This window comes from Pan paniscus, chromosome 21 (genome assembly GCF_029289425.2).
Source record: "Pan paniscus chromosome 21, NHGRI_mPanPan1-v2.0_pri, whole genome shotgun sequence".
NCBI classification, from domain to species: Eukaryota; Metazoa; Chordata; class Mammalia; order Primates; family Hominidae; genus Pan; species Pan paniscus.
In genome coordinates this window covers 63,746,920-63,770,620 of record NC_073270.2, presented here as the reverse complement: position 1 = coordinate 63,770,620, position 23,701 = coordinate 63,746,920, and positions in this window count along the sequence as shown.

Below are 23,701 nucleotides of genomic sequence, written 5' to 3'. Positions count from 1 at the left end.
GACCCATCTCTGCCCAAGTCCGTGGCTGTTGGGTTCTCTGAATGGCCAAGAGATGAATTCATCGACCACCTCCTGCAGGGCCACTGTCTGAGCATGTCTGCTGCTTAATCAAGGGACAAGGACGCTGTGTTCCGGGCTGGGCTCGCCAACATCCTTGATGAGTAACTGGGACAATGAAGAAACGGGGAAGTGGTGACAATGCCACTATTGTGCTTTCATTCCAGAGCCCAGAGCGCCAGGTCTGCATGGCAGGCTGGGCTGGCAGCCGCAGCTGCTGGCAAAATCCCCTTCAGCCTCATCAGTCACCCCGGTGGGGGGCCCAGGGGAAGGTCCAGCTGCCCCCAGGGGCTGCCACCTCCGCAGACCCACCAGGGGCTCACAAAGCAAACATCTCTTCTTGTCTAGACAACAAAGGCGGCTTTCTGCAACAGACCCAGGCACATACGCACATTGGAGGGCATTCGGATTCATTTGTTCATTCATTCATTTATTCCTTACTCACTCAGTATTCATCCAGTCCCTTTGAGCATTTCACCCAGAAGATGAAAATGAGCAGCCGGTGCTTAACAGGCAATCATGTTTTCCACGTCAGGCTGAGTTTTCAGATTCCATGATCATGTTTCATCCTCACAACAGCCTCGTGCACTGGGTTCCGTTAACCTCGGCTGCCTGGGGCCGGGTGGCTGAGTCCAAACGCCTCCTGACCTCTCTGGATAGTGTGGTCTTGGGCCGACTCCTTCACCTCTGTGACACGATACAGTGGGAGATTTTAGATACCTCTTTCCATTTTAATTTTCACAGATCTAGAGACAAAACTATGAAAGTATACCTAGAGAAGCTCTATATAATTTAATTAATAAATTTGATCCTATAGATGGGTGAAGATGAGACCACCCAGATGGGTGATACTACCTAGATTTTCATCAACAGTAAAAGGACAAATACATTATGGGTTTTTTCATCCACCAGAACAAATGCAACTACTCAGGAAAGTTGACACACATAGCCACATCCAGCAACGTAGGGGAATCTTGCCTGCGTAGGGTAGATCGAGAGCACCAGACACAAAAGCATTTGTATTTTAGGGTTCTGTTTACATAAAGTTCAAAAACAGGCAAAACTAATCTATGCTGTTAGAATTCATGATAATGGTTATCCTCGGATGGGGTATAGAGAATTTCTAGAAGGGACACCAGTGGGGTTTCTGAGGAGATGGTGACATTTTATTCCTATATCTATGCACCGGTTATAAGGGCATGTTTATTACATACAAATTCATTGGGCTGACATTTATGATTTGAGGAAAGTTTTGCAACTATGTTAATCTTGGTAAGAAGTATGCTAAAAATCTAAGATTTATAAATAAAACACAACAAACCAAACTAAAAAATGATGTCCTAAACAACTATTGGGCCAAAAAGAAAAACCATAAAAGACCTGGAAAATACTATTCTTCCAAGAATTTGTCCTGTGTAATTAATCATGGGCATGTGCAGACATTCATCAGAGAATTTTTGTTGCAGAATGATTCAGAATATTCAGAATAAGAAATTGAGTATTACCCAAGTGTTTAACAAAGGAGATTGGGTGTATATCGTAACACAACCAGACAATAGAATATTGTACAATTATTAAAATTATATCGTACAGAAAAATACGTGATGATGTAGAAAGGTTTGTATTGTATTATTAAATGGTTATGATCATTTTTATAAAAAAATTCTTCTGTCCTTGTTTATTGGGCAAGGAAAAATAACTGAATAGAAACACACCAAAACATCAGCAGCCATTACCTCTGATAATGGAATTACAGGTTATGAGATGATTTTGTGTTCTTTTTTACATTTTCCAAATGCTCATCTGTGAATATGTATTATTATTGTATTCTCCAAAAAGTTTGTTTAAAACAAGATAACTCTATTTTTGCTCTAGCATTTAGCATGTGCCCAGTACAGAATAAATTTCTAGTTGACATTTCTTGAATGAATGAGCGGTTGGTCTCTAGGGTAAAACCTAGAATGCTGAGAAGGAAGACAGGAGTGACTGAGATATTTACCACGTCTGACTGGATGAGGGACATTTTCATGGAGGATGTGGGGCGGCAGAGTAGTGGCCTAATAAATGTTTGTAAAAGGAGGGAAGGATTGGCAGGAAGGTAGAGATGGTGAAAAATCACTTTCCAGGTTTAGGCACCAGATTGAACAGAGCAGAGCAGAGAGGATTTTACAAATGTGATTTCTGAGACGAAGAGACCCTGCACCACCCTTTCCATCTTTTGTGCCTCCTGGTATATTAAAACCATAAAGAAATACCAATGCACGGTTGCAAAATTGCAGCATATTTCATGTGGTCACATTTAATAAATAATAACTTATATACAAACTGAGATAATGCCAGCTTGAAGAGGCTTATGAGAGTCGATTGTTAAATATTTAGGAAACTTTTGTGTTAGTTCTTAAACCATCAATGGCCTGCAATCAGCCATAGTGACAGTATTTACACCATGGCAATTGGCAAACAACACAAACGAAGGGGGATCTCCCCTTTCTTGATTGTGGAGAGCTGGTTTACCAGCACACACCTGGATATAATTTGCACTGTCCACAAGATAATTGCAGCACTCAAAAAAAAAAAAAAAGAATTCTTAGCAAATACTGGTGTGGGATGGAGTTTAGAGATGTTCATACTATACACATGTTCTTCTTCCAGTCCTGCCAGGGTGGCTCTGTGACTGTGTGCAAAGCTTCAAGTGGAGATGCTTTCCAGTGTACTCTGGGACTTTTTGGGCATGGAGGCTTGGGCCAAGTGTCCATTTCGCACATCATACCTCCCACTTACCATGGCCTCTGCAGGTGGGAGACCCCCCTCCACCAGCCCCTGTTATCCAAAGCCTCCTGGCATTTCTTCCTACACGAAGCCCGTCTGCCAGTCAATTCCTGTGATTAATCTGTCCTAGCTGAGATTTTTTAGGGTGGGGCTGGGGGTAGGGGAAGACCATGGCTTTCCATGCACCACAGCCATTGACCCGAGCCCCTCAACTTCTCTGGTTCATGAAATCATTCAGGGCAAATGGCGCCTCTCCGTGCTGTGGGTGAATGCACCCAATTAGTCACTTGGGAAAGGTAAACCACAGGAGACGTCATCAATCATTCTTCAAACAGTAACCTCCTTTTAAGTTGCATCAAAAGAGGTTATGTTGGCTGTGCAATTGCCTACAGATGAGGAAGGAACTTTCAGAGCGAGAGGAGCTCCTCTCCTCCCTCTCCTCTGCTTCCTACCTCCCCTCTCTTCTTTCTCCTCTATCTTTCTTTCCCCTTTAGCAAACTGCATGTGTCCCCTGCTCTGTGTGGGGCTGGACCTGCAGGGGTGAGCGGCCTCTTCTCAGCCTCATGTGCTACACTAACATTTATTGTCACAAGGGCCAGTTATCTCACCGCGAGGGCCCTGTCTGCTTTGCAGTCACGATGAACGGCAGGGTCTTCCCTTGGCCTGGAACATTCTTCTTCCATCCCCATGCCCTGACCTCAGCTCTTACCTGGGCAGCTCTCACTCTTCTTTCAGAGAAGGGGTCCCTGAAAGACACCCCTCTCCAACACAGTCATTTCTATACCTCATAAGTTCAGCAATAATATTCCAAAAATATTCATTGAGCACTTCTTCTGTGCCAGGGCCACATGAGACATAAGAAATGATTTTTGTGGGCTGGCACAGTGGCTCATGCCTGTAATCCCAGCACTTTGGGAGGCCAAGGTGGGTGGATCACTTGAAGCCAGGAGTTCAAGACCAGCCTGGCCAGCATGGGGAAACCCAGTCTTTACTTTAAAAAAAAAAAAAAAATAGCCAGGTGTGGTGGCACGTGCCTACAGTCCCAGCTACTTGGGAGGCTGAGGCATGAGAATCGCTTGAACCTAGGAGGCGGAGGTTGCAGTGAGCCGAGAGTGTGCCACTGCACTCCAGCCTAGGCAACAGAGTGAGACTGTCTCAAAAAAAAAAAAAAAAGAAAAGAAAAGAAATAATTTCGTTTTCCTGTAGTTCTTGCCCCTAAGGAGACTTTCATTACTTCCAGCACCTCTAAGAGCCTCTCTTGTCATATTCAGAGCTTCTTGCTTACAGAGTAGGGGCGCGGTTTTTATTGAGTGCCTACTATATTCTTTTCCTATTATTCACTGAATACTTATTCACTGGCAGCCATTGCTGACAATCTCTGTTTCTGCTGAAAAGTTGTGGATTTTCCCCAACAGGGGGTCTGAGACTTCTCTCTTCCCTCCACCTTCCTCCTTCAGCTCAGCTCCATCTTCCCACAGAGTTGCATTTTTCAACTCGATTAAAAGATGCCATTTTCACCTTTGATCAAGGCTAAAAAATACAATCGAGATGTCTGGTGGCAGCAATCAATATTGTAATAAAATTACACCTAATTTACTCAGTACTTCAGGTACAACAGGGGTCATTTATCTGAGTGGGGCTTTTTAAAGTTTCAAAATAAGGAAGACGTATTTTGCTCATGAAATTTTTATGCTCTGCCTTCACTAACTCAGCCATTAATTGCCAAGAACTCCAAGCTCTGACCCACTTAGGAAATCGATGCAAGAGAATGTGAGTTTCTCAGACGTTCCCAAATTTTCTAGTCATGAGACCAGAGCACGGGTGGCAGGCAAGGTGGCCGCAAATGCCTGATAGTTTATCTGGACTACATTGGGATGAAAATTACTCTGATTTCCATAGTAACCCCTATTATTGTTTAAAAAGGGGAAAAGAATGCTTACGGGGAGAACTGGAACAGGAAGACGAGTGGTTTCCCAGCTAAGCAAACACCAGTCCCAGAATGGAAAAGATCCAACCTTCATGCCACAAAAAGCTGCTGCTGAGACACGTGGCCCAAATCCATTTTCTGCCAGCGTTATTTATGATCCCGGTGGGTCAGCTGGGGGCTTTCATTTGCCGTCACATAATTAATACAACCGCAGCAGGTTGCCTGCTCCGAATGGCAGAACGTGGAGAGTGGGAGGCCCATCTTGAAGGACCCAGCTCCAGAAAGTTCCTGCTCAATGGGCGTCCTGGGAAGGAAATGGCCATTTTCCTCCTGGAGACAGACAGGTTGTCCACCCCACGGTCTTCCAAGCAGTGCCACCCACTTAGAGGCTCTTGTTTTCTTCTCTGTCATCATCCACCCACCTCTACCCCCAGCAAGTGCTGTTAATTTGACTGCATGACAGTGAGCTTGGGGTGGCTAAATACGTGGTCCTTTGATCCTCTGGCCTAGGTTGCAATCTGTGCCTTGCTGCCTCTAGCTGTGTGGTCTTGGGAGATGTTAACGAACCTCTCTGTTCCTTTGGTTCTTTGTCTATAAAATGGTGATGGTGATGGTCACTAACACCTGGGTTTAATCCAGAATTAAATATGAAAATCTGAATAAGGCCATTACAGCAAGGTGCTGGGCAGGGGGTGGGGATGTAAAATTTCACCTTCACTATTATTGAGGCATATCTCCATCTCCACTCTCCTCCCTTCCCCGTCACTGCCTGGATTCCAGCTGCCATCCTGCTCCAGGGGTCCTGGCTTTGCAGGCGACTCCCGCTTCCTCCCCTGCCCCACAACCAATTCTGCCTATTTCAGCCAGAGCTTTTAAACATTGTTTTAGCTTCCAAGACTGCATAAAAAATGTCCACAAACTGCGTGGCTTAAAACAGCAGACATTTGTCCTCTCACAGTTCTGGAGGCCAGAGTCTGAGATGAAGGTGTGGGCAGGGCCAAGCCCCCTTCCGAGCCTCTTGGGACAGACCCTTTCTGGCCTCTTGTGGCTGCTGACCTGTTCTGGCGGCTGCATCACCCCAACCGCTGCTCCCGTCGTCACGAGGCCTCCCTTCTCTGTGTGTCTCTCCTCTTTTGTCTCTTACAAGGACACTTGCCATTGGACTCAGAGCCCACCCTGAAGCTCAGGATGATCTCCTCTTGAGATCCTTGATTTAATTCCATCTGCAAAGACCCTATTTTCAGGTAAGGTCACAATCACAGGTGCTGGAGGTTGGGACTTGGACGTCTGTTTGGAAGGACACGGCTTAACCCACTGCAAGGATGTGCATTGCGTTTCTCACCCTTCAGGGGGCTTCTTTTGTCCTTGGCCTGGAAGGCCCCTTGTCACCTCCCCTGCCCTCTGTCCTGCCTCAGTGACCTCCTGTTACTTCTCCAAATGCATCACCCTCTGCTCACTTTGGGAGCCTTGCACTGGCTGGCCCTTGGAAACAGCTTCGCTGCCTCTGCTGAGCTCATTCTTGTTCCTCCTCCAAATGCCACCTCCTCAGGGGCCCCAGCCCTTCTTTCCAAGTGGGTCCCAAACAGCCCCTCTCTACAATGGCGCCCACCCCTGCTCCTCCCTTTCATCTCCACCTGCTTATGGCCTTCAGCACATACTCACTCTAGTAAGTGTCCTTAACTCCTAATGTGTCTGTCCCAGCCCAGGACGCTGTGGGAGCAGGCCCCTTCTGCCCATTTCATGTCCTCAGCACTGAGTTCAGAGCCTGGCACACATTAGGGACTCAATGAAGATTTTTGACTACATCAAAGTATTTCAGAAACACCACAGCATCAGGGAGCCCAGTTACCTGCACAGTGACAGGAGAGAGGAAAGGGAGCCCAGGGTCTGGGAAGCGGGTCTGTTTAGAGGCACCCAGAGCCAGGCCCAAAACCCTCGTCCTTGGCTCACCTGGCACACGAGGTCAATCCAGTGGCGGGGGCAGTGCTTCCTGGTGGGGGGTGCATCTGGCTTGGTGTTAAGCTCAGTCCCTAGCCTGGGATTCTGCATTCTGACCATGGACTGGGGGCCATGCTGTGGCCACAATTTAAGAAAAAGGGAGGGAGTTGCCAGAGGATTCTAGGCTCCCCCAGGAGGAGAAGCTCAGCCTGTCGGGAGAAGGTCAAGGGACCCAAGCAGAGACCGATTGAATTCCCCGCCAGCCCCCTGCCCCTGATGTAAGGATATCCACCCGGAGCAGGCAAGCCAGGAACACAGATAGGGGAGGGATGGCTGAAGGCCACAGGCTCCCAGGGAGGCGAGGGGAGGAAGGAAACTGTCGGCTGGGCCCTCGACCACCTTCTCCGTCTCAATGTGCTGCTGCACCCTGAGGCCATGGGGGCCACAACTGGGGCAGCTGGATTTCCAGTAGAACCACCTTCAGCTGAGCAAGCTCCGTTTGCGCCCTCTCCCTGGCCCACGCCTGCAGTCCTGCCTGGCCTTGAAGAATGAATTGAAAAGGCTGGGGTTCGGTTGCTCCCTGCTAGGTGCTGCCGCAGCTGATGTCCAGGTGTGAACTTGGTTATCTCGCAACAGCCCTGAGGCTAGTTAGATACCACCAGCATCCCCAGTTTGTAGATGAGGAAACTGAGGCACAGAGAGGTAAAGGTCATGTCCAAGGTCACAGGGCTGGTCGAAGTAGATCTGGGCAGTTGGCTGCCGCACAGGATGGAGTCTGGACCAACCCCCTTGCCACTCGCTCCAGGCTGGTGGTCCAGCTGCTACAGTTTCCCATGCAAGCGGAAAGCTGGTCTGGGTTCCACACCAGGATGGGACGCACCTCACAAAACCCCACGGTCTCCTGCCCTGTGGTCCTTGCTGGCTTCATTTTCTTATTCTTTGATCAGTCCCCTGGTGGGGAGCAGGCACAGTGTGTGACCTGACAAGGCAATGCCTGGCCACCGATGCTGCTAAAATTGTTACTAATAGTCACAGGAAAAAAAATGGCCCACAGAGGCTGGGCCAGGTTAAGCCCTGCAGGTCAGGACAGGGTACAGATTCTGTCCTAACTGTGCCGAGAACTCAATGAAGGTTTGAAGCTAGGAGCAAAACGATCTGCTTTCTCCCTGGCTTAAGGCTGCAAGATTTAGCAAATAAAAATACAAGGTGCCCAGTTAAATTTGAGTTTCAAATAAATAACTTTTTAGCATAAGTATATAATGAATATTGCATGGGACATACCTATGCTGAAAAATATTCACTGTTGATCCAAAATTCACATTTAACCGGGTGTCCTGTATTTCATCTGGCAGTCTCATCCTGGCTGTTGCGTGGAGAATGGGAGAATGGAGAGCAGTGCAAGGTCAGAGGAGGGCCAGGACACTACAAAGAGTCTGGGATATGGCCCAGGGGACCAGTGACAGTGGCTCAGATGAGGTGGTGGCAGCATAGATAGAGAGAAGTGGACAGATGGGAGATATATTTTAATAACAGCTCACATTTTGAGTGCTTGATGTATATTACCTCATTTACTCTTTTTAATAACCCTCTAAGATTGGTACAGATACTGTACCCAACACACAGATGACAAAACAGAGGCACAGAGAAGTTAAGTAACTTGCTAATTTGTGAGAGAACCTGGATCAACACAGGTCCCAAGCGTCCATTCGTAAGCCTTCTTAAGATACTGTTTACCTGGATTGAATCTCACCAAATCCTAGTCCCCAAACTGCCACCTCTGTTCAAAGACCTCAGCTGGGTGGAGAAGGATGTGCGAAGAGACTGGAACTGTGAGATGGGTGAGGGCCCCTTATGTAGAAACCAAGGGGTGCCCCAAGACAGAGGCAGTGGGGTTGTGGAGGGGCTGCTCCATGTGAGAGAGATTTGGGGAACTGACTGTTATCAGGGAAGCAGCAAAGAACGAACACGACCAACTCCATTTTTGCTTAAGGGGCTTTATCCATTTCTGCACGGAGGCTGGGATAATTTTAGAGCACTGAGATAATATGCAAAAACAGCAATCATGGAGTTTTAAAAACTAACTCTGGGATTAAAGGGAAAGTATGTAAACAACTGACTATGTTTTCAAAAATAGATTTATAGGAGCATTGTGACCTGACCAAGGACAAAGCGGTTCCCGATCTCCTTGGACCCGCACTGGTGCCAATGTCTGTGGTCATCTGTTACATCTCCACCCCAATCCCCTCCTCCTCCCCTGTCCTGAACATAAAAAGAGCCTAAAATTTGTATGGACTTAACTCAAGATGGTATTAATACTTCAGGAGGCTAGTTCATCATCTCGGTTGGCTGGCTCTCTCAATAAACCTGCTTTTCTTTCCACTAACTCCCATCTCTTGAGTTTTGGCTTTTGAGCTGCAAGCAGCGGAACCTGGGTTCAGATACAACAGGGAGTGTCCCCCAGAACTCAGCAGCACGTGGGCGCTGCGGCCTGTACCATACCCACTCCCCTTTCTTCTAGTTAAAACCTCTCCTGTTTCCATAGGGAACCGTCTCTCCTTTCACTCTCTCTACATGTTTTGGGAACCAGCTGTACCCCAGGCTTCAGGGGTGCCCATGTGGCCAGGCTTGGCTGTCAGCCCTCCCACTGCTCTGCCTGGTGGGTGGTTTGCACCCAGCCTAGCATCTGTCCCACGGGAGTGCTGACATCGGTGGTCAGTGGAAAGAGAGGATCTCTTTCCAGCGGAGCTGCCGAGGTGGTGAGAGGGAGGCACGCTGCTCCTCTCCCGATGCACAATCGCTGCTTCGTCCGCAGGAAGCAGCCTGGCTCCTCCATTCCTAAATATCACCAAGCAAAGTAGGGTTTTGTTTGATCTCTGTGTAGTCAAAGACCCATGGAAATGTGTTTTCCTTTTTCTTTTCAAACTAGAGCGGTCTGACCTCCAATGCCAAATTCAGTCCTTTGCTTTTGCCAATAAAAAGAGTAAGAAATTTTGAAAATAGAGTTTAGAGTAGACAGTAACTCAAAAGCTTAGTGCAGGGCAGGACTACAGAGCAAAGCCATCAGGTATCCCCTGCATGCCGGCCATGGTTATGAGTAGTGGGTCACTTTCTCCACACACATCGGGGTCCTGCCCTGACACTGGGGCCTTCAGAAGACCCCTGTCCTCACCCAGTGAAAGCTCCAGGACTCCTGATAAACTGGTTCTTGTTTCTCTTTTAACCAAGAGCTAACCTAGACTGCCATTTGCAGTCAGTAGACAGGTCCAAGCTCTTGGCGGGAGGACTCAGTTCCACCATTTTTGCATCCCTTTAGTGAGGAACAAACCTTTAGCGAGTGTATTAGTCTGCCTGGGCTGCCATAACAAAATACTACAGACTAGGTGGCTTCAACAACGGTAATGTGTTTTCTCACAGTCTTGGAGGCTGGAAGTCTAAGATTAAGAAGTCACTAGGTTTGATGTCTTCAGAGGCCTCCCTCCTGGGCTTGCGGACAGCCATTCCCCACTGTGTCCTCACTGTGCCCTCTCTGTGTGTCCTTCCCTATTCCCTCTTCCTCTTCTTACAAGGATGCCAGTCACTCTGGATTAGGGCCCACCTTATGAAATTACTTAACTTTAATCATCTGTTTAAAGGCCCTACCTCCAAATACAGTCACATTTGAAGATGTGGGTTAGAACTTCAACATACAAATTCCGAGGGGACAGAATCCAGCCCATAATAGTGAGTGCCAATGGCGTGTAGGTCCTTGTGCTTAATGGACATGGCAGGAGTGGCTGGGGTGCACAGGACAAACAAGGCAACAGCCCCTGTCTGCTGAGAGCACTCATTCTAGAAGCTTCTTGAAGAAGCATATCATATTGTCATTACAAGTTTTTATGACAGATTCCTTTGAAGCTGGGTGTGCTGTGAGGTCTGGAAATGTACCAGGGAGAGAGAAATTAATAACCTGAGTTGTGGAATGGGGTCTCCTGGGGAACACAAGCTTGCATTGATGGGAGATAGCAGTTTGGATGGGTACCTCTCAGAACTCTCTTCCTTATACCCACAAGGGAGGCCCCAGGAGCCACAGTTGTACCATGACCTCACCCCTCCTTGGCCACAGCTGATTGGACCAGAGCTGTGCCCCAATCCAAATCAAGTTCTTTCTCAGAAGAATTTAGACCTGGGAGGCACACAGATTCTCAACGGGCTGTGTTGGCTGCTTGAAATCGGGAAGTCTCCTGAAGCCAGTGCACAGGGGTGGCAGGGCCAAGGAGGGGAGTCTACAGAGAGAGAGAATGAGGCCGGCTTGGGAAGGGTGGCAGAAATGAGGGGCACCAGACAACGAATGTCCCTCCTGTGATAAGAACTACCTGCAGGTGCTTGTTACAAACACAAATCTGCCCCTTCTCTAGGCAACATGTGGCCAAGTATCCCCTCCCCGGTGTCCCTGTCCCTCTCTGGTGGCATCTGGTGGCAGGCAGCTCGCTAGGTGGCATGCTGGACAGATAGCCAGGAATTGGCACTTTGGTCCCATTCCTACAGACACACACAGACTCCAGGGGTCCTTCTGTTGGAGCTACTGGGGTGCTGCAGTGGCCGTGGGAATGAGCCCAGCAGAGAAGGAGGAGAGGAAACAGCCTTCGTCCCCCTCAACTCCTCTTGCCCCTTCTCTTATATTTCTCCCTTTAAGACCACAAAACCGCAAGCCGGATCAGCCTTTCCTGTTTAGGCAGCTTCCCAGGCATCTCCCAGTAGGTCCCAGGAACACATCGGGCCTGCTCAGAGCACTCACCCATGCCATCCCTCTGCTTGGTGTGTCTTTCCCTGCTAGACACTAGACGGTGAGCACCTGCAGTTTCAGAGCAAGGTGACCTGTTTGCAGCTGTGTCCCCAAGCACCAAAAACTGCCTGGGCACCCTGTGGACTTATTAAAGAAAGGACAGTGGCAGGAACTCTCAGGAGTGACATTATTCCTTTCATACTCGTGACTGCTTAATTTCTCTTAAGTGGAACAGGCTCCAGGCACTGTGAGTCCTGCATGAAATCCTCTTCCTGTTGCCCCCAGGAGCTCACAGCCCCGCCAACTGGTCCTTGGGAAGGGTCCTTCCTGAACCCACGATCCCGTTGTGGGTGGGGCCTTGTCTTCAGCTGCTCTGATGATGGCTTGACCCTCAGACACTTTCTTCAGAGGGTCTCCCTAGAGAAGTTCACAAGCAATGGTCCATCCGTCTGTCTATCTAGCTGACTATATGCTACTAGTCAAGATTTGGGGTTGGGTACAGTGGCTCATGTCTGTAACCCCTGCACTTTGGGAGGCTGAGGTGGAAGGATCCCTTAAGCCCAGGAGCTCAAGACCAGCCTGGACAACATAGGAAGACTCTATCTGTATAATTTTTATTTTTTTTAATTTGCCAGGCATGGTGGTCCATGCCTGTGGTCTCAGCTACATAGGAGGCCGAGATGGGAGAATTGCTTGAGCCCAGGAGGTTGAGGCCGCAGTGACCCATGACTGTACCACTGCACTCCAGCATGGGCAATAGAATAAGACCCTGCCTCAAAAAAAAAAAAAAAAAAAAAAAGATTTGGATATCACATCTAATTTCTCTTCCTGCAACTTACAGACTGCTGAACCAGTGGGTCTCCTGTAATTAAGATCAGGGCAGGGAAGTGGCCACAGTCATAAACCCCAGCACCTCTCTCTCCCTTGAACACAGGCTGATGAGGTGGACGAGGTGTTTCTGCTTCCCTTGAGTCCCCTGTGTTGGAACATCTTTTCCACCTTCCCTTGCTGCTTGTGTCTGTGATTACTGGTGTGAGTGTTGGGAGACAAACCTCCTCTCATTAATTCATTCATTCACACACTTGTATTAGACAAAACCAAGTCCCCTTGGCACCCAGTCTCAGAACTGGGTCACAGTCAAAGAAACAACCAGCTGAGGGTCAAAATAGTTGAACAGGAACTAATCTTTGCTGAAATCTCTCAAAAACACTCAAGGAGCTTTCATTTCTCTTCTCATGTGCATCAAAGCTCCTCCCATTCTCCGTCCCAGGGTTCTCAGCCCTGGCCTCATAGCACAGGATCACCTGGGAAGTTCCAGGCCCCACCCAGACAGATAAGGTGGGAGTCTCCAGGGTAGGGCTCAGGGTGCTTGTTTGGGAACCCTTGCACCCAGGTGATTCCAGTGCCCAGTCAGGTGTGAGCACCTCCATGACCCGCCCAGCCCATCTGTTCTCCTGACCCCCAAACCCTTGTGTTTGTCTTCATTCCCTTTCACTTCTACTTCTCTCCACCTCCCGCTTGCTCATTATCCTATTTTTAGGATGAGAGCCAGAAACGAGATGGCAAAGTCAGAGTTCTTGACAGGTAGAAGGAAGAGCAGAAGATATAGATTTGCCTGTTCATTTTTGGGGGCACACATTATTCAACCGACATTCTCTCAGGCTCATTACACGCCAGGCACTGTGGGGTCTGGAGAACCAAAGGTATTGAAGGAAAAGAGAAGGGAAAGGGCTTGTGGTTTAAGACAAGCAAGTAAAAGGCAGTTATGGCAAAAGTGATACAGAACATAAAAATGATGGCCAATACAATTCATACCTGAGGAGCAGCCATGTGCTGGCCTCTGTTCTAACTCAGTGACAAATCTCACAACAAAGTAGGACTAGGTAGAGAGACTGACGTTAATTTTATAAGTGATGAAACCAAGGAACGGATAGGTTACTCGTACGTTCCAGGTCACACCGCTGGCAAGAGCTGACATTCCAATCAGGGACATCTGGGTTCCAGAGTCTAGCCCTTATGCATGGTGCTGCCCTCAATAAAGGCTGTGGGCCAGCAGAGATGGGCTATGAACCAGCCTGAGAAGGCACACTAGGGCACCAGGCGAGGCTTCCTGGAGGAGGTGGTGTCTGAGCTGAGTCTTGAGGTGTTGGATGTTCCATAAAGCTTCCTGCGTGCTTGTCACCTCCACCTTCCAGGCTGTGCCTGGATGAGGCAGGGCATGCGAGGCAAGGGAAAGGAAGGTGGACACGTGACACACAGTGATGTTCCTTGGTTGACTTGAACAAGGGAAGGAGACATAACAAACTAATTTAACAACAACGAAAAAAGCGAAATTTGCTGGCACATACAACTTCAAACTTGGGCAGTTTGGTGGCCTTCAGGCACAGTCATACCTAGGGCCTTACTGCACAACAGTAGGACTTATTTTCCTCCTGACATCTCTTGGCTCTCCTTTTTGCTAGTTGGCTTCATGATCAGGCAGGATGAGTTCTAAGTGACAGCAGCGGTGGTCTCCAGCAGCCTTGAGCTTCCATGACCTTCATAGCTAAGACGCCTAGAGAAAAAGATTACAATCATTTCTTACACAGAAGCCATTTTATTCCTCCACAGGACACTGATTGGCCCTGCTTAGGTCATGTGACTGCTCCTCGGCCTATCTTGCTGTCCCAGGGCATGGACTACTCTGATTGGCCAGCGTGAGTCACATGCCCAACCCTGTAAAGGATTCAGGGCCAAGCTCTTGCAGACAGCTCCAGGCGGTGAAGGGCTTTCCTGAGAGGAAAAGACAGCAGGGATGCCAAACGAAGGGAGTCCCCAGAGCCCAGGGCCTCCAGGAGGCAGCGGTTCCCTTCTTCTGTAGTATAGGCACCCACATGGATGTGGAAATGCTCCTCTGTCCCCCACCTCCTGAAGGGGCCAGGTACCTGCCTGCCAGGCCTGCTCCTCATGCCCCCTCCAGCCTCAGCCTGGGGTGTCCAGCGTGGGTACAGTCAGGAGGAGGAACGGGAAAAAGGACACAGACCGGCCATACGTTTACACATATTTAAAACCAAACACAAACAATTCCTGATTGATTCCAGAAAATCACTGGAACTGCTAGAAAAAGAAGAAGGCAGGGTGATGGGACCCTTGAAAATGAAATGGAATTAATTGACTGTGGAACTGAGCACCATGAAATTAAAAATAATTTAATCTGAAGCTCATGTACTGTGGTTGAGCTTTCTACTTAGCATTGGAGGAATATCTGATATGTGGGACTTCCACTGAACAGAGGATGTGGCGGGAGGGGGACAGGCTGGACCCTTGTGGCTCAGCCAGGTACCTGGGAGCTCAGTGATGGGTTGGGTCGAGAGCTGATTGGCCCCATCCCCATGGAGACAGACCTGCTAGGATGAGTGAGAAGGTCAGGATAAGGACAGGTTCAGGTAAGCAGACCCTGAACCAGCACCCAGAGCTCCTGGCAACCTGAATGACCCTAGGGAAATCTTGTCCCCTCTGAACCTCAGCCTTCTCATGTTGTAAATAAAGAGGTTGAGTGAAGGCAGTGTCATCCAACGTGTGGCATACATATCATTGGCAAGATGATCTTAGGTGGCACACGAGGAATTTTTTTTTTTTTATACTTTAGGTTCTGGGTTGCATGTGCAGAATATGTAGGTTTGTTATATAGGTATACACGCGCCATGGTGGTTTTTGCTGCACCCATCAAGCTGTCATCTACATTAGGTATTTCTCCTAATGCTATCCCTCCCCCAGCCCCCCACCACCCTGACAGGCCCCGGTTGGTGATACCCCCCCGCCCTGTGTCCCTGTGTTCTCATTGTTCAACTCCCACTTATGAGTGAGAACATGCGGTGTTTGGCTTTCTGTTCTTATGTCAGTTTGCTGGAATTTTTTAAAATTAATAATGATGTGTTTATCTTTACAGCCACCTTCTGTTTTTGATTTTCCCAACTACAACTGTGATATAAGGTTTTCTTTTAAAATCAATTTGCTTTTGTGAAAATCGTGAGTCAATTTAGAGAATAATTCTAAGTAAATTATAGTGTGGTGGGCAAAAGTCATGAAGGTGGTCCCTGCGTGACTGGCGTTTGGAAAATACCAGCTGGGTGTACTGGAATTTGGAGCAGGGAAAGGACGAGAACCTTGGTGTTGGGCCAGCTGGTGCAGGGTCTTGGTCTAGTGTCCTTGGTATTTGCACTCCAACCATGAGTGGGAGCGTGCAAAGTGCCCTGGTGGCCAGATATCATGCCCAGAGATAAGCACTGAGCTTCCTAGGTGTGCTTGTCTAATGACTCTTCTGTGCACCTATTAGAAAAATGACTGCAGTCCCTGATGACATGCCATTTTGAATCATGCTTTTTAGAAACTTAATATTTTATGACAGTCACCACATGCCATCAGACCATCTCCTTCAACACAATTGTCAGCAACCACTTGCTGGTCCCTCTTGTGATGGCCCCATAATATGCTTAACTAACTCTTTTTGAAAGGCTATTTCCCATTTTTCATTATTACAAACAGCAGTGCATCAAGCTCCCCTGTAGCTGGACCCGGGCTCTCTTGCCTGATGATTTCCTGAGGAGACTTTCCTTGGAAGGCACATGGCTGGAAGCTCCCGTTTAGGGTGGGGAGGAACGATCACTGCTGCTCATCTTCTCAGGGGTCTCTGCCCCAGTGAACAGGAAAAGCCTCTCTCCCCACCTCAGCTGTCCTGGTTGCAGCCCCAAGCAGCCTACCTCCCCTGGCGGGAGGCCATTCAGCTCCCAGCCCTGTCTAGACAGCGAGCGTGCCAGCTACAGCCAGGCCTGAGCCGTTGTGTGTGTGTGTGTTTGTTTCTGTGTGTATATATGTCTATATGTGTGTGTGTCTGTGTGCATGTGTTTGTTAATTACCCTGGAATGTCTGCTCCAGCCGCCACTGTGGAAATGTAGGTCATCCTGGCGAGGCGGGCGGTCACCATTAGGGGGTCAGGCCAGCCACTGGCTCACACACCGTATCGAGGTCACGGCCATCTGGGAGCCAGTGGAACGGGGCCCAGGCATATGAGAAGCAGACAGGCTAGGTTCTTTCTGCGGCTGTTAGTACGTTTCATAGCATGTCTCACAGCCTAAGGCAGGCGGCTTTTCTGTCACAAAGGTAAGAGCCAGTGTCCCATTGCATGCCTTATGAGCTTTCACAAGCAATCTTTGATTGAGCCAGGGCATTCTGCAAGCAATTTCCCTGGCATGGTGAGTGCTGTTTCATCCTCACAGCAGCCCTAGGAGGAGGGTCCTATTATTACCGCAATAACATCACACGTTATCTCCATTTACACTTTACCATTTTCATAGTAACCATTTAACCTTTTCATTTAGCCATTTTCATGGTTTCCTCCATGATCTCGGAAGAGTTACTAAGTTCTTAATCATAATACAGTCATGAGTTGCTGAAGGAGAGGGATACATTTTGAGAAACGGGACATCAGGCCACTTCCTTATTGTGCAAACCTCAGAGAGTGCACTTGTACAACCCAGGTGGCACAGCCTGCTGCACACCCAGGCTGTAGGATACAGCCCATGGCTCCCAGGCTGAAAACCTGGACAGTATGTGACTTACTGAAACTGTAGGCCGTCGTAACACAGTAGTAAGTATTTGTATCTCTAAACATGTCCAAACATAGACAAGGTACCATAAAAATACAGTATTATAATTTTGTGGGACCGCCATCATATGGGTGGTCTGTCCTTGACCAAAATGTCATTACGCAGCACATGGCTGTAAGTAACAACAATCTGTTACTATGTGCTGGTCTCATCTACTCTCAGCTCTTGTAATATTTTTGTTAATTCACTAAAAAGCCGACAATGATTGCTCCCATTTTATAGATGGGCACAGAGAGGCCAATTACAAAGCTAGTGTGATTCAAACCCGGGCAGTCTGGCTCAAGGCTGAGCTCTCAAACCCTGAGCCCTTCATCACTGTGTTAAAACCCCCAAGTTGGCTGGGCGCGGTGGCTCACGCCTGTAATCCCAGCACTTTGGGAGGCCGAGGTGGGCAGATCACGAGGTCAGGAGATCAAGACCATCCTGGCTAACACGGTGCAACCCTGTCTCTACTAAAAATACAAAAATTAGCCAGGCGTGGTGGCGGGCGCCTGTAGTCCCAGCTACTCGGGAGGCTGAGGCAGGAGAATGGTGGGTGAACCCAGGAGGCAGAGCTTGCAGTGAGCCGAGATCGTGCCACTGCACTCCCGCCTAGGTGACAGAGTAAGACTCCGTCTCAAAACAAAACAAAACAAAAAAAACCCTAAGTTAGGTTGGAGTCAGTCATGGGCTTAGACACACCATTTGGATTTTAAAAAAAAAAACTGTAGCGCAAGAAAGGGGCTATTGTGCCCACTGCAAAGAAGCCTTTGGTTAGAAAGAGTTAAGCTTGTGTCCTGGTGAAGGAAGGTGGCTCCAGGGGAAGTTTCTGAAAAGCCAGATTTTCTCAGTGTGGCTGTTCACAAGCCCAGGCCAGGAAGCCTTTTATCAATGCCCCCGTCCCCCACTCTCCTCACCCCAGGTTTAAAAAATAATCTAATCTAACAGACATTTCCATCTGCAGAACAATAGGCTGTGTGTGAGGGCCTTGTTTGTGCACCTGACAGTCATAATTGTTCAAACGTTTATAAGCTGTGGGGTTATGAGGAAAAGGTTTTTAAGAGACTCAAAGAAATGAGGAAATGGTGCTTGGAACCACCCTCTCCTGCAGGGTTGGGACTGGCTGCATTTCCACTTCCCCTAGCGTTTTATTATGAAAATTTTCAAAAATACAGAAGCATTGAAGGAATCCGCGAGCACCCAGACACTCCCTGCCGAGGCCGCCCTGACAGTCGGCTGTGCACGTTGTCACTCCTCCATCCGCCCGTTCTCTGTGCCAGCTGCATCTGAAACGACACTCGCTGTCGGAGGTGGCTTTCCCTCCACAGGGAGGGCATTCCCACCGCCGTGGGGGTTTGGCCGTGACTATTGAGGGATATTTTTATGCAGAATATGGTATTTGAGAAGGAGTGGGCCAAGAAATGTGAGCCACTGTTCTTTTCATTTTCTTCCAGGCTCAGCAGCACTTTCTGCCTTTGCATAAAAGCCAGCACAATCCTGCCCGAGGTGGTCCACGCCCTGGTGGCTGCGCTAAGTGCTCCCCACACACCGTGTTCAGTCCTTACAGCCGACCCGAGCCTCAGGTATTATTATTATTCTCCCCATATTCCATGGGGAGAAATTGAACCTCAGTGAGGTAAATGGACATTCCCGGGGCCCCCTGGCTTGGAAGTGGCAGGAGGAGGGCGTAGATCCCCAGTCCCAGCCACGTGCCACACCACCAGGACCAAGCCTCCAACTTCTCTCCACCTAGCCTGATGCCTGGCACACTGTAGTCACTCCACAAATGCCTGTTGAATGAACTGAGTTAAAAACCCCCTTTTACAGAATGTGTTGGAAAAACTGAGGCTTAGAAGTCAGATGGGTAGAGGGTAGGGGAACACCATCAACAGCCCCTGGTTGTCATCACTTCTTGTCTCTGACTGTTGTGGGGCAGGAAGTTTCCTTACTCTACAGGTCTCCCCCAGGCTATGATACTTCTCCCTGAGCCCTACCCGGAAGCCCTTCCAGCTGCCCCCATGCAAGATACACATTCTGCTTAAAGCTCCTCCAGGATGACAGGCTTGTGCTGATTTCTGTCCTGTTGAAAGGCCATGTGAAGAAGTGGAAAGAACCCAACCTCCCAGGGTCCTACAAACCTAGAGCTAAACCCACCTTCCGGCCATGATTAGCTGTGTAAACTTGAGCAAGTTATTTTTATCTCAACTTCTCTGTGTGTAAAAAGATGGTGACCATACCTCCTGAAGAGAGCTGACGTGGGTTTAGAGACAGAGAGAGGAGGCGAGCAGCATGGAGTACCCAGCCGGTGCTCAAGGAGACGCTGTTCTCCAGGAACCTCTGCCAGGCCTGGGGCTGTGTCACGTGATTTGCACATGAAGGGATTAGAACTGGGCTGGGGCCTCTGTGATCCCTGACCATGAGGATAGTTGGATCCATATCTTCTGGGCAATGTGACAGAAGGGCCCCCTCCCCACACACGGCTCTGTAAGGTGCCTTTTACTCTGCTGGTTTGCCCAGGGCATGATTTACTTGGGCAATCCCACCAGAATTCAACAATGAATCATATATGACTCCTGTCTGTTTCTTTTGTATTGATCCCCCTTTCTGCCCTCAGGTTGCTGAAAGACTATAAAAGAGACATTTTTTAGCCCTCTGTTTTGGGACCAAGAGTACACAGCAAAGGGCTTAGTGTGATTCAGTGCTACCAATGCAACCCATGCAAACTCAACCTAACCTAACCCACCCAGCCCAACCCTCCCCACCTCAAACCAACTTAACCCAACCCAACCTAATCCAACCCAGCCCTACCCAACTCAAACCAACTCAACTCTAGCCAACCCAACCCAACTCACCTCAACTTAAACCAAGTCAATTCAGCTCAACCCAACCCACTCCAACCAACCCGCCCAAATCAAGCCAACCCAATTCTAGCCAACCCAACCCAACTTACCTCAACTCAAACTAACTCAACTCAGCCCAACCCAGCTCAATGGCAACAGTTGTTCAATGGAAAGCACATGGGATTTGGAGTTAAATAGACCTAAGTTGAAATCTCAGCTTTTCCAGTTACAGGCTATGTGACCTTGGCCAAGTCACTTCACTTCTGAGTCTGCTTCCTCATTTTAAAACAGAGGGGAAAATCTCGTATTTGCCAGTATAGAAGATTCATTTTCTGCTTCTCAGGTGCCTTCTTGTGTGACACCATCAAGTCCACCATAAACCAATGGATGGAATAACTCTCAGCAACTTGTCCCTTTCCTCCCCTGCTCCCCTTAGGTAAGAAACTGTGCAAGCTTCAAGAACAGCAGGAAGAAGAGGCATCTCCAAACCAGTCTTCCTGGCTACTTGGCAGTTCTCCAAGAAGACTTGGCCTAGTCTGGGATAGTAGGTAATATCTTTCAGAAAAGCTTCCTGGTAAAATTGAGTGACTTATATACTAGCTAATCTTTAGACTGCAAATACAGTAATTTCTAGGCATTGTAGTGAGGATGGACAGTAATACGTGGCACTCACACTAAATACTGAGAAATCACTGCAGTCACCACTGCTACTGTTACCAGCATTGAGATAGTAGAATAGAAGCTTTCTTCACCTGTCTTCACATTACTGAGCCACTAACCAGTGCTCTCCCCTGCCACTGTAAACATTCTGTGGCCACCCGCAGTGCTCTGAAAGTTGGAGGTTGGTCAGCGACACCTCAGTGAGCTCTCCCACATCTGCCTGCATTCAATGAGTCATTTGATTAACAAGAGTCTGTGGATTTATTCCCATGCCTTCTAATGCCAGTTATATTTGTAACTTTAATTTCAAAATTCAACTGAATTACTATATAAACTAAAAAACTACGAGTGTGAAAGCAAGAGAATAGTTGCTTTTGTGAAAAATAAGTCAAATGCTGTGGAATGACTTGAAAAATATGAGTTCCTAAAAAATATGCTGAACAATTCAGTGAGGAAGAAACTACTGTAAAGATGAAAAAATACAGAAACAATGAGGGATTCTGCATTCAGATATCTTTGTAAGTGCCCTTTAATTTTTACTTCACTTTAAAGGATTGGAAACTATAAATGCTGGTGACTGTAAAAATGGGTGTGGTTTATGTAAAAGATTACTATGCAACTCCAAACAGCAAAAATAAAAACACCTTGGTGTGCTCACAAAGATTAGTAAGTGGATGTACCAGTGGGTCATGAAATCATCAGTTTTAACTGCTTCGGGTTAGAGGGATTTGATGGCACTGGAACTGCCACATAGGCATTAAGGAAGCCACATGTGAGTCCTGGGGCTTGGCTCTGCAGTGGGCTTCAAGCACTGGTATGAGCCGAATGTGAACAAATCATGTGTAGTGGGAAAAAACACAAGCTTGGCATATAGACAGATGGACTCACGCCCTCCACTCCACTTGCTTGCTGTGTGACCTTGCGTGCACCATATCATTTCTCAGAGCCATGATTTCTTCCTTAGCAAAAGGAGGTGCTAATATCTATCTCACAGGCTATAGAGGCCGAGGGAGGGTAGGGGAAGCCCTAAGCCAAATTTTGGCCCAGAAGAGGGACTGCAAATAGCACTCACATTCCCCTCTGCAGTGTGCTTCCAGTTCCATGCATCCAGTGTGAACCTGACTTTCTTATCTCCCAGGGATTTCTCAGCCAAGCATCAATGAATCTTGAATCTCAGCTGATGACACTCCTGGGCAAAAAGGCTATGAAACTGGAAAGATGTCTATGAAACACACAATCCCTTAAGCCAGAAAATGCACTTGACACATCTGTGTCCCTTGAGGAACCTGAAGTTTTGGTGAATCCAGAAAGCCATGGATGGCAGAACTGTTAAGAGGAAAAGGGAAGTCCCAGTAAGAGAGAGGCTGAGGCCCTGCCTCCTGGCTGTGTGTAGAATTAAAGAAGCATTGCCTCCTGGCTTAATCAGGGATGGCAATCTCATTAGCCATTGTCTGACCTCTAATGGGCAGGCCCTGTGGGTGGGCAGTGTGGTCCAGGGTCGTTAACAATGATGCACGTGGATTTATTGGAGAGACAACCATTTTCCTCCAGACCCAGTTGCAAACTTGGCTTCTAGGTCTGCATTGTTCTCGGCACATAAACAAGAAGGGCTGTGGCCCTTGGAAGGGCCCCTCCAGGAATCCTGAGAGAAAAGTCTCTACCCAGCAGCAGATGTGGGCTTATGACAGCTCCATTGTTGGTCGGGTGGAGGGGGGTTGCGGAGGAGAGGCCTACTCTGTGTGGCCAGGCTTCAGGGGCCCCAAGAGAGGCCACTGGCTCTCACCCCAATCCTCTCTGCCTGTTGAAATACAAATAGCCTGCACTTGAGTGCTCACCTGTGCTACTCCATTCCACGCCGGACAATTGCGAGAGGGAGGCTCCATGAGGTTCCCATTTTATGGATGAACAAATGGAGGCTCAGAGAGGTTTAGAAACATCCCAAGATTGGTAAAGAGGTGAATCCAGGGCTGAACTCGTTCTGATGTGTTTCACGGCTGATATTTTAACAATGAAACCTTACTGTCTTCATTACAATAAGTCTAATAAATGGCATTTGTCTACTCACAATTAGTATCTGGGTCCTTAATGTACATTAAATTACCAAGTCATCCAAAAATGCTATCGAGATGGTAGAATAATTATTCCTATTCTGCAGAGGGAAAAGGTGAGGTACAAAGAGGTCGGGAAACTTGCTCTCACCTGATGTTCTGTAGTATTTTCTCCCCTCCACAAAAGTTGGGGGTGGTCTGTGGCCTGCCAGGGGGGACCTTTTTAAGCAGTGAGAGGCAGTGGGGTCTCCTGGTGACAGTTATTGGCCCATGTGTCAGACAGACCTGGACTGCAGCCACATGCTAGCCCAGCAACTCTCTTCACCTGCTGGAGCCTCGATCTCCTCTTTTGCAAAATGGGATGAGAGGGCGTGGGGGCCTTCAGGAAACTGCTGCTGAAGCTGGGGAACGGGACACTCTTGTCCAGTCTTCTGTCATTTCATTAGTTTGCTTATCGACGAAAGGAGGCTTTTTTCCCCCCCGTTTAAGCTTTGGGAGTTGGAGTTCATAGATCAGAAATTTTAATTTGAGTGCACAGAACATAGGTTCCTTTAGTTAATTTGACCACTCCACTCAGCCATCACTGACATTGAAATCCCTTCTTTCATCTATGGCTGCACCTAAGCTCACCCTGTAGGGTTGCCAGAAAAAACACAGGATGCCTGGTTAAATTTGAATTTCAAATAAAAAATAAATAACTTTTTAGTATCAGTATGTCCCATGAAATATTTAGGGGCATATGGATACTAAAAAAAGATGATTCATTGTCTATCTCAAATTCGATTTTAACTGAGTGTCCTGTATTTTTGTTTGCTCAATCTGGCAACCATACCACCTGGCCACAGGGGGAGGGGGAGGCCTCAGGGCAGCCTAGCTGGGACTTGGCCCCATTAATGACTATGATTATGATTTGTTTATTGGCAACCGCTCTGTGCCGGGCACCGTGCTGAGCTCTTGGCCTCCACCTTCTCGCCTTTCATCCTCACAACCATTTTTCACATGTGGAAACAGAGGGAGCTGAGAGGGGAAGCGACTTGCCCAAAGATATGGGTCGCTGAAGCCCAAGCCTGTTATGA